Genomic DNA, 10,780 nt, shown 5'->3' with positions numbered 1-10,780 from the left:
GCACACACTCTCACCTGGCACACAAACAGAAGCCCTCACACACACACCATGCACATGGATGACACACACATGCATGTGCACTCACCGGACAATGCCTCGTAATCAGCCAGATCTCCCACGCCTTGGATCTGTTCCTCCGTGACGTAGGTCCCAGCGACTGACTCATGTGGAGTGAGTTCCATGTCTACTACTGGAGACCCACCTCCAGTCACTAGAGTTGCGGCATGACTTGAGGCCAGCTTACTCTTTGCCCTGCGCTTTAGGTCATTCCAGCGCTTATAGCAATCATTGGCTGTGCGCCTCACGATTCCAAGGGCACTTACGATGTCCGCAACGGTCTGCCAGTGTGCCTGGCGTTGTGCAGGTGTGGTCTTGGATCCTGCAACAATGACCATCTCGTTGTCATGTCCGGACACATACTCGACAAGTGCATTCAGTTCGTCATCCGTGAAGCTGGGCTTCCTGGACGGGCCGGACTGTGTAGCCGTGTCTGGGGCATCAGCCTGTGCCGGACGAGCACTCTTCCTCTTCTGCTTGGAAGGTGGTGGTGATCCTGAGTGCCCTGCGCCGCTCTGGACACTAGGGGCAGGAGCCCTGGTGGACTCTGTATCAGGAGTGTGGGATTGCACACTCAGCATGGGAGTTGGTGCAGGCATTGGCTCTAGTGTGATGGTGTCAGGGGGAATGTCAGCAGCATGGACTAGGACCGACACTGTCCTGGCTGGGTGTGTGAGGGCTGGGGTGGATGGAGCCGCAGCTGCCCCTGCAGCCTCTCCGCCCTGCCTCCTTGGTGCAGCAGATGACCTTGCTGCCCCAGATCCACGTGGCATGATGGCATCAACGTGCACCAGCGCACGTGTCGTAGCCCTGCTGACCTGGAAGTCAGCCATGGAGTCAGCCAGGTCTGGTGCCACAATGGGCTGGTCCAACAAGGGCTGAGCATGGATGGTGTCAGCCACATCAGCCTCTACGGGAGGGGGATGGGGGGGGATTATGGGTGCCCGTGACTGGTCCTCCACACATGGGGGGACAGGCTCACCCTGCAAGTTACGACCACGTCCCCTACCGGATCCACCACGGCCACCACTTGTGGCTCTTCCACCTTTGCCACCCTTACGGAATCCTCGCCTCCCAGCCATGGCACTGATGTTAATGTGCGTATGGGAGTGGATGTAGACTATTGTCCTGGGCAATTGGGGGTCAAAGGGGTTGGGTACCAGATGGTAATTGTACCCTAGTGCTCTAGCAAGGCTGATTGTAACCCCTGGGGAAAGATGACGGGTCACGCAACGCACAGGAGGCCCAAAAAAGGGAGATGACGTGCACGCAACCCCTCCTAGACCACGTGTGCAGAAAGAAAAACCTGCACTACGCTGTGGCACCCAGTAACACAAGAATGAACGTATGCGTGTCACACGCAGCCTAGAATGACCTCTGAAGGGGTAGGCTACACACGGGGCAAGCACAGATGTTAGATACGTGCGTGACTCACCGTCTGCCTGGTAAACGAGCGTGTAAAAGGAGCACGTTTGGTTGGCAACACCCCCGCCAAAAGAAGATTTGTACGCTGTCTGAGGAGACAGGACAACAGTAGAAGGGAACACTGTTTGAGGGAACAGGCCCAGGTAAACCAGTAAAAGAGAAAAAAGAGAAAAAGCTGTCAGAGGTAACAGGGAATACGAACTTGAAACGCCGTGAAGTAAATCGCGTGTGAAACGACAAGAAGTACAGAATTCACCCACTCGCTCTCCACGAAAAGCACGTACAAGGAAAACGTGTTCTACACGTACCTTTTATACAGGCCCACACGTCCAGCGTCACTTACGCGGCGTGTACGCGCTAGGGCCATTTCCACCAATTACATGCTTTGTCACTTCTGCGTGTAGGGCCATTTCCACCAATCACACGCGATTACACTCTGACGTGCAGTCTTTCCACGTGTGCTCTGTCATCACGTGCTGTGTGGGAAACACCTGTGCGGGTCACGTCACAGACGCGCTTACGCGCTGAGGGCCTTTCCTCAGTTTTCACGCTGACGTGCAGGATTTTCACGTGCCAAATCACTCCGTACCAAGCTGGCCACGCGTACGCACACGGAATACCACGCTCCTGCCCGGAAGGCCGAACTACTGCCCCCCAGAGCCCGAGCACGCTCCCACCTGCTGCTGCCTGACTGCCTGCTGCCCCTGCACTGCTGGGGGGTGGGGGTGGTGGGTGACATGGGTGGGTGCCTGGTGGAGGCTGCCCCTGCACTGCTGGGGGGTGGGGGTGGTGGGAGACATGAGTGGGGGCCTGGTGGAGGGTGCCCCTGGTGACTGGGGGGGTGGGGGTGGTGGGAGACATGGGTGGGGGCCTGGTGGAGGGTGCCCCTGGTGACTGGGGGGTGGGGGTGGTGGGAGACATGAATGGGGGCCTGGTGGAGGGTGCCCCTGGTGACTGGGGGGTGGGGGTGGTGGGAGACATGAATGGGGGCCTGGTGGAGGGTGCCCCTGGTGACTGGGGGGGTGGGGGTGATAGGGGACATGAGTGGGGGCCTGGTGGGGGCTGCCCCTGCACTGCTGGGGGGTGGGGGTGGCGGGAGACATGAGCAGGTGTGCAGGGTAGTCCCCTGTTTTGTGGGCTGCCTGCAGGGGCCATGGAGGGTGTACAGGGAACACCTGTGAGGACCCACCCAGCCTAATCGCGTTTGTAACTTCCCACGCACCCCTGTAATACACGTACCAAGCCAAATCGTGTGTGAGAATTCCTGCGCACCCCTGAAATACACATACCCTGCTGAAATTGCGTGTAAAACTTCCCGCGCACCCCTGAAATGCATGCGCCCAGGCTATTCGCGTGTGGAACTTCCCGCGCACCCCTGAAATACACGCGCCCAGGCTATTCGCGTGTGGAACTTCCCGCGCACCCCTGGAATACACGCGCCCAGGCTATTCGCGTGTGGAACTTCCCGCGCACCCCTGAAATACACGCGCCCAGGCTATTCGCGTGTGGAACTTCCCACGCACCCCTGAAATACACGCGCCCAGGCTATTCGCGAGTGGAACTTCCCGCGCACCCCTGGAATACACGTAGCACGCTGGGAGACATGCGTGGGGGCCTGGTGGAGGCTGCCCCTGCACTGCTGGGGGGTGGGGGTGATAGGGGACATGAGTGTGGGCCTGGTGGAGGATGCCCCTGCACTGCTGGGGGGTGGGGGTGGTGGGTGACATGGGTTGGGGCCTGCTGGCAGGTGCCCCACAGTGCTGGGTGGTGGGGGTGGTGGGAGACATGAGTCGGGCATGAGTGGGGGCCTGGTGGAGGCTGCCCCTGGTGGCTGGGGGGTGGGGGTGGTGGGAGACATGAGTGGGGGCCTGGTGGAGGCTGCCCCTGCACTGCTGGGGGGTGGGGGTGGTAGGAGACATGGGTGGGGACCTGGTGGTGGGTGCCCCTGGTGGCTGGGGGGTGGGGGTGCAGGGGGACATGAGCAGGTGTGTAGGGTAGTCCTCTGTTTTGTGGGCTGCCTGCAGGGGCCGTGGAGGGTGTACAGGGAACACCTGTGAGGACCCACCCAGCCTAATCACGTGTGTTAATTCCCACGCACCCCTGTAATACACGTACCCAGCAAAATGGCGTGTGATAATTCCCACGCAACCCTGTAATTCACGTACCCTGCCAAATCGCGTGTGATAATTCCCGCGTACCCCTGTAATACACGTTCCCTGGACAATCGCGTGTTGAACTTCCCGCGTACCCCTGTAATACACGTTCCCTGGACAATCGCGTGTTGAACTTCCCGCGTACCCCTGTAATACACGTTCCCTGTACTATCGCGTGTTGAACTTCCCGCGCACCCCTGAAATACACGTACCCTGGCACCCTGGCTAATCGCGTGTATAACTTCACGCGTACCCCTGATATGCACGTTACCCGCTTTGCGTTCCTTGTTTGGCAGCCCTGTAAACTGGTCCAGGGTTAGCGCAGCCATTTGCGATGATTTAGCGATTTTGATGGCTTTTCCTTGCGCGAGGGCGTTCTTGGGGGCGTTACTGGCGCTGCTGCAGGGTCGCTGCGATACTCTGCGCCACGGCTGGTTTGGGAGCCTAAAATCCATGAATACGCTGTGCGCGGAAATCGGTTTTGGCGCACGTGCCTGGCGCAGACAATCGCACGCGGACACTCTGCGCCAGCCGCTTGCGACACATTTCTGCGAAATTCTATGAATTACCCTGTATATTGTTAAAGAGGAACACAGTAAGCTCCAAGGTTGATTCGTGAGGTCAACCTTATCACCCCAGTGGTCAACTTTAACTGGAAATTATTTTGATTACTCAAAATATAACTAAGGATTTAGGATTTACACCCGACAGAAATTAAAAGAGAGATGGCGCTAGCACTTAGAAATCAAGGACAGGGTGCACAAAGAATTCTAACAGTTTTAATAAGTTACCAGGGTATAAATAGGATTGCTTAGAGAGTGTAATACAGACAAAAGGGTCAAGATGGGGAGACTATGTGTTTCTCTGTGATGGTGAGATACTCACATTCTAAGCTTAGGTTTGGAATTTGCCACCTGGGTCTGGTCACCACACTGCGGGTGCACCTTACAGCAAACAGCTGGGCAATTCTGGTCACCAGATGGCAAGGATAGCTGGATGATAGGGTTGCAGCGGGCATGCAGATAGTGGGCAGCAAGCCGGTCTGATTTCAGGATGCAAAAGATACCACAGCTTTTCCCCTGTTGTAATGGGATTTTAGTGGATTTTTTCTGGATCAATGGCCTTGCTGGAGTAGGATCAGCAATGCTTTGGCCTTGTAGTGAAATCTGGAATCAGCAAGATGAATGGAGCAGATCAGGAACACCGGCGCAAGAAATTCAGGAGAGAGTGTATGTCTAGAATCCTGTCAGGGACTCTTATTTACAATGCATAGTGACATCATAGAAGTATATGGTAGGGCAGGCTTAGCTAAGCACGCCTCTAAACCACTGTATTGGTTAGGGGTAATAGTCCCTGCCTCGCTCTCAGCTGGTTGGATTTCAAGGGCAGGATGTCACATTTATGATGTGAGTTTTACAATGTTCAAAACCTCCCACAGTTAGTTTAGCTAAAATCCAATTTTGCCACAAATGGTACATTTATACAGTTGAAGTATCTTAACAACTTACATAAGCAGGTTACATATTTTATGTAGGGCATAGTAGTCCAATCCTCATGGTTGTGGGACCTTTTTTCACCCTTCTACCAGTTTTTCGCGCTTTTCAGTGAGAATTATATAACTTAAAATTCTATAACTTTATACATGGGTGTGGTTTATCATTAGGCATGCAAGTATTACAATTCGCAATGGCATCATGGATACATTTCTTATAATACCCCATTCTCTGCCATTTCTATTCCCCATGTGTCTGTGAAGTCTGTGACGTCTTAAATGAAAGCCCATAAAATCACCTTTAAATGGTTAACTTTTCACATTTCTTTCAAAGTCCTGCTGCAGAGATAACAGCCTTTAACATTTGTATTAATAAATAGTTATTGGAGGCAAATGTCAGTATTGTTCCCCATATATGGGCATGCCTTTCCAAAGCTACCCCCTCAACCCAGGTTTGTCACAGAGATTTCCTTTGAAGCGTCTGGTAAAAGTCACGAGGAAGTGTGATTTTTCACTTCGCACATCCGTGTCCTAGAAGTACCATTGTAAGATGGCTCAGCCTAGACCCAAGTCTGATTAGTATGTGAAGTTTCTTTGTCCTGGTCAGTCAAAGTTTTCCAACCTGGTCATTATCAGGCTTGTGTCCTGGAAGTTTATGGTGCTTCCTTTTGGGGGAAGCCTTAGCTTAGCCAGCAGGGAAACACCGGTTTTGGATCTTGCAAAATTCAGCCAATGCAGTTTAATTCCTTTTATTTTATTTTGTTCTGTATCAAAACAAACCTGTTAGACAAAACATCCCCTATATGTTTCCTCAGCAACAAACCCCTTTACATTGCTAGGCACAGATACCTTTTTGTTCAACATGGTACTTTTTAAAACAGGCATTTTTTTTCTGGTTTGCACAAGCCCATTTTGACACATGGTAAATGTTGCTGGGATTTCTCTTCCATCTACTTCCCAATATTGTTCTGTAGCTGTAGCCAGCTTATTTTATACAACAGTCTGTACAAGGCAAAGGTCTCCTGAAATTGGCATGTGCACAGAAAGCTATGATTTTCTTTTCAAGCAGTGATTTTTGACATTTTGTAGCAAAATGTAAGCCTTTCCCGTGTAGCTGAAGGAAAGCTTTTGTTGATTTTCTCAGGTTTGGGCTGGCACAGCCTGTCATTCAGGAATAATGCTCTTTTCCGATGGAGCACAATGTGAATATAGCTGGGCATGACAGGGTCTTTTTGATAAAGGTAGTGTGATGAAATACAGGGACAAATAGCATCAGAGCGGCATCATTTTTTTAAAATCAAAAACTTAATTTGATTTTAAACATGCATCAAAATTGCATTTAACACTTTACATTACATGGACGGAAAGAAAATGTGAGGGGGAAAACAACCAGGGGAAAGGAAAAGGGAAAGGGAACTGGGGCTGCAGCCCCTCGGACCATCAAGTCTTCAGCGAGGGAACACAAGAAATAAAATGTATATATCGGGCCAGTTGGCCCGGTGCCGCCCATCCTATCCAATACCTGTTACTCTTGTTGTCGCATCGGGATTTCAATTATTGTCCCCCCATCTCTGCCATATTTTGCTCGCTTTTTGAGGGCATCCCCTTGCCGCGTACACCCTGCGTTACATTATTGCACAAATGTCTACATCCGTGACCCATTGGTCGTAACTTGGCGTGCTCTCCGATCCCCATAGCTGCGCTATGTTCCTTCTGAGTACCGCTGTGGCGGTTGACCAGAGCAGTTTTTCATATCAAGACAGATCGCATTTGCCGGAAATCCCCAAGAGGAGCTGCTTGGGGCCCCTATGTATCGGTTTACGTAAGACCCTGGACAGTTTATCGCAGCATTTCCGCCATGCCTGCTGTAGCTTGTCGCATTCCCATATGATATGGAAAAATGTTCCTTCCTCGCATTTGCAGCGTAGACATCTCGGGTCCGAGGCTCTACCCCATCGGAAGAGTGTCACCCTTGGGTAATATATGCGGTGCAGGATCTTCAGTTGGACCAGACGGAGCTTCGACAAAATGGTTACTTCCCGGCGGTACATCAGCACCTCCGTTCAGTCTTCCGGTTGTAGTAGTCCCATGTCCTTTTTCCACTTGGCTTTCAGGCTGGTTAGTTCGGGTGTGGCAAAGGATATGATCACACTGTACATAGTTGAGGTGATTTTCTGTTTTATCTGGTCTTGGACTATATTGCGCTCTAGCGGGGTGCACTCTGGTATGTCTCTTGCGATCTGCCGGAGAGTATGCAGTGCATGTTTCAATTGAATGTAGTGATATCCCTCGGTGACAGAGAGGGCGAACTCAGCGTGCAGTGTTTCAAACGGGACTAGGTTATCCTCCCGCAGCACATCTCCGACTCTAGTGATTCCAAGTTGGGTCCATGTGGGCCATTTAGGCAGCTTCTGTATTTCGGGGAGAAGGCAGTTGTTCCACGGGGGTTGGGCCAGTGTTAGTTTCGCCTCCCACCCCACATGTCGATGTGCTTCCCCTCAGATTCGCCTGATATGTGTTTTCATATTGGGAGTTGATGTGCTACCTGGGCCGCAGTACAAGAGTTCCAGGGGTGTTGTTATGCCGTTGGTATGGATCCTTCTGATGTGTGGTAGGTTCCCATCCCCATGAAGCATATTCACCACTGCCATCTGGCCGGCCCAGTAATAAGATTGCAGTCTGGGCAGCCCTATTCCGCCCTCCCAGATATACCTCTGGAGTGTGGAGAGAGCTATCCGCGGGTGGCCCCCGCCCCAAAGTAATTTCTGAAGAATGTGATCGATTTTGAGAAATTCATGATGTGGGACATGTAACGGTGCGTTTTGAAGGATGTACAGAAATTTGGGGAGGGCAATCATTTTGAACAGGGCGGCCCTGCCTAGCAGTGTCAGTGGCAGCGAGGTCCAGTGGCGGGTGTCTTCTGCAAATTTTGTCACAATAGGGTGGAGATTCAATGCTACATAGTCTGTGAGGTGCTTTGTGATTATTACACCGAGGTATTTGAATTGTTCTGTCACAATTTGGTAGGGGCAGTCTGCGGGGATGTGGCTGTTATGCTGCCTAAGGGAAACAAGGTAGATTTGAGCCAGTTGACGCGTAGACAACTAAAGGCTCTGTATCTCTTCAGCATTTGTGTGACCCTGTGGCAGGAGTTAGTTGGGTCTTTCAAGTAGATGAGTAGGTCCTCCGCATAGAGTGAAACTCTGTCCTCCCATGTTTCTGACCAGCGGAAGCCTTCCCATAGTGGGGTATTCCGTAGGAGAATAGCTAGGGGTTCAATAGTGATTGCAAAAATCATGGCCGATAGGGGGCAACCTTGTCTTGTGCGTCTGCCCAGTTTGAAGGGGTCCGATTGCCAGCCATTGACCTTGGTCCTGGCAGTAGGGCACTTGTATAGAAGTTGCACCCAGCTCATAAAGTTCGCACCGATGCCCATACGCCTCATTATGCCCCAGATAGCCTCCCATTGGAGCGAGTCAAGGGCCTTTTCAAAGTCTATTGCTAATAAGGCTAGTGGGCCTTGTATACTGTCTGCTTTTTCCAGGGCTGAATGCAGTCTATAAAGGTTCATGCGTGTCGATCTCTGGGGCATGAAGCCGCATTGGTCAGGGTGGACCAGGGAGGGGATAACTTGCTGCAATCTGTCCGCCAGTATTTTTGCTAGTATCTTGGTTTCGCTGTTTATAAGAGAAATAGGTCTGTATGAGCTGCAGCTTTCAGGGGGTTTGTCTGGTTTGGGTAATACTATTATTGTGGCTTCTCTTAAATCTGGAGATAAGGTGCCCTGTGTCCTTGCATATTGGTACATTTGCAGTAGGTGTGGAGCAATTGTGTTGGTTCCCACTTTACACCACAGCTCGATCGGGAAGCCGTTCAGACCTGGGGCTTTGCCAGCTTGGAGGCCAGACATGGTGGTCACCACCTCCTCTTCTGTGATGTCTCTTTCTAGCAGCTCTTGTTGTGCTGCATTCAAAGTGGGAGATTAATTTCTTCCAAAATTGAAGTGCCTGCACGGGTGATGGGGGCTTTGTAAAGTTCAGCGTAGTAGGCTGCAAAGCCCTGTGCTATGTCACGGTCTGATACTAGAGGGTTTGTGCCCTCCGTCAGTAGCTGCCGGACATGGCTCTGTCCCTGTTCCCTGTGTTCCAGCCATGCCAGCATCTTGCCGGCTTTGTCGCCTGTTTCATATATTCGTGCCCGCATTGGCGTGTGTACATGCTTGGCATTGTCTAGTGCTGTGTTTTGCAATTGTTTTTGTGCTAGGAGTAGGGCTCGGCTTGTCTCAGGCGTGTCTTGGGTTATGTGTGCTTCTTCCGCCCGCTTCACCTGTTGTTCTGCCTCATGCACCTTGAGTAGATGTTGTTTTCTGTGTGCAGTCGTCCATGAAATGAGTTCTCCCCTCAGTACTGTTTTGTAGGCCTCCCAAAGTGACTCGGGGCTTGTGCAGACTCTGTATTCAGCTCAAAATATGATTTAGTTGTCTCTTGGAGCTTGTCCACTAGATCCAGATTGCCTAGGTATTAGTTGTTCAGGTGCCAGCAGGGCAGGGGAATCGGTCTAAGCGTTGTAATATTTAACACCATTGGGGAATGGTCGGAGATGCCTCTGGGGAGCAGGTATGCTTCTTGGACTCTGTGTAAGTCGGTTCCTGGGAGGAGGAAATAGTCTAACCTGGAGAGTGAGGCATGAGCCCCAGCGCGGAAGGATTATTCCCTGGTACTGGGATGAAGGTCTCTCCATACGTCGCACAGACCTAGGGCATTTGTGAATGTGGCAAGTTTGGTGGGTATGCTGGGGTTCCTATTACGAAGGTGTGAGCAATCTAGGGTCATGTCCATGACTTCATTAAAGTCCCCTCCTATTATTGTGATGTTGGAAGTATTGTTCGTGATCAGGAGGGAAATGTCAGTTAGTAGCGGCATTAGTAGGGTGGGTGGTGCATAGATGGCTAACAGTGTGATGGATTGCTCCCATAGCATGCCTGTCGCGTATATGTATCTGCCTCCGGTGTCCTGGGTGAAAGCATTCAGGTGGAAGGGGAGATTTTTATGTATGAGTATCATGACACCTCGTTAGCCCATTGTGAAGCCAGCATGGAGGGTACAATCCGTGCCTACGAGGTGCGTTTCAGACAAAAAGACTAAGTCTGGTACATGTCTATTCAGGTATTGTCTTACCAGTCGGCGCTTGATCGCATTGCCAAGGCAGTTAACGTTTCATGTCGTGAGTTTGAGCAATCTAGTCAAATTGGTATTGGAGTTACGTGATGCCATGTTTAACTATAGTTAAAGAGGTATATGCTGCTGGTGATAACGCTAGGCTCCGGGCCATGTTGTGTTCATGTGTTGTTGCCCTCATATTCGGTTTAGGTGTGTCTCGTTCTTGCTTGGTCCCTGTCTTAACTAACCATAACAGACCCATAACCCCTCACCCCATACTCCTCCCAACTAGAAGCATGGTCGCCCGAACACTAATTTATGAGCTGTCAACAAGACTAACTGGAACTTAAGGGGAAGGTAGGCTCCCCTCGAGAGGTGTGTCTAGAGGAAGTCACCACTCATGCTAACGTGGGATTTATCTAAATATCCGGGGGAGCCCCCCTTGCCTTGGAGTATGAGGGTGCACTGTAGAAGGTTCTGTAATTCAACTTGTA

The sequence above is a fragment of the Ambystoma mexicanum genome, chromosome 1p (assembly GCF_040938575.1).
Source record: "Ambystoma mexicanum isolate Mex_15411 chromosome 1p, UKY_AmexF1_1, whole genome shotgun sequence".
Classification (NCBI taxonomy): domain Eukaryota; kingdom Metazoa; phylum Chordata; class Amphibia; order Caudata; family Ambystomatidae; genus Ambystoma; species Ambystoma mexicanum.
This window is presented reverse-complemented; position numbering follows the sequence as displayed.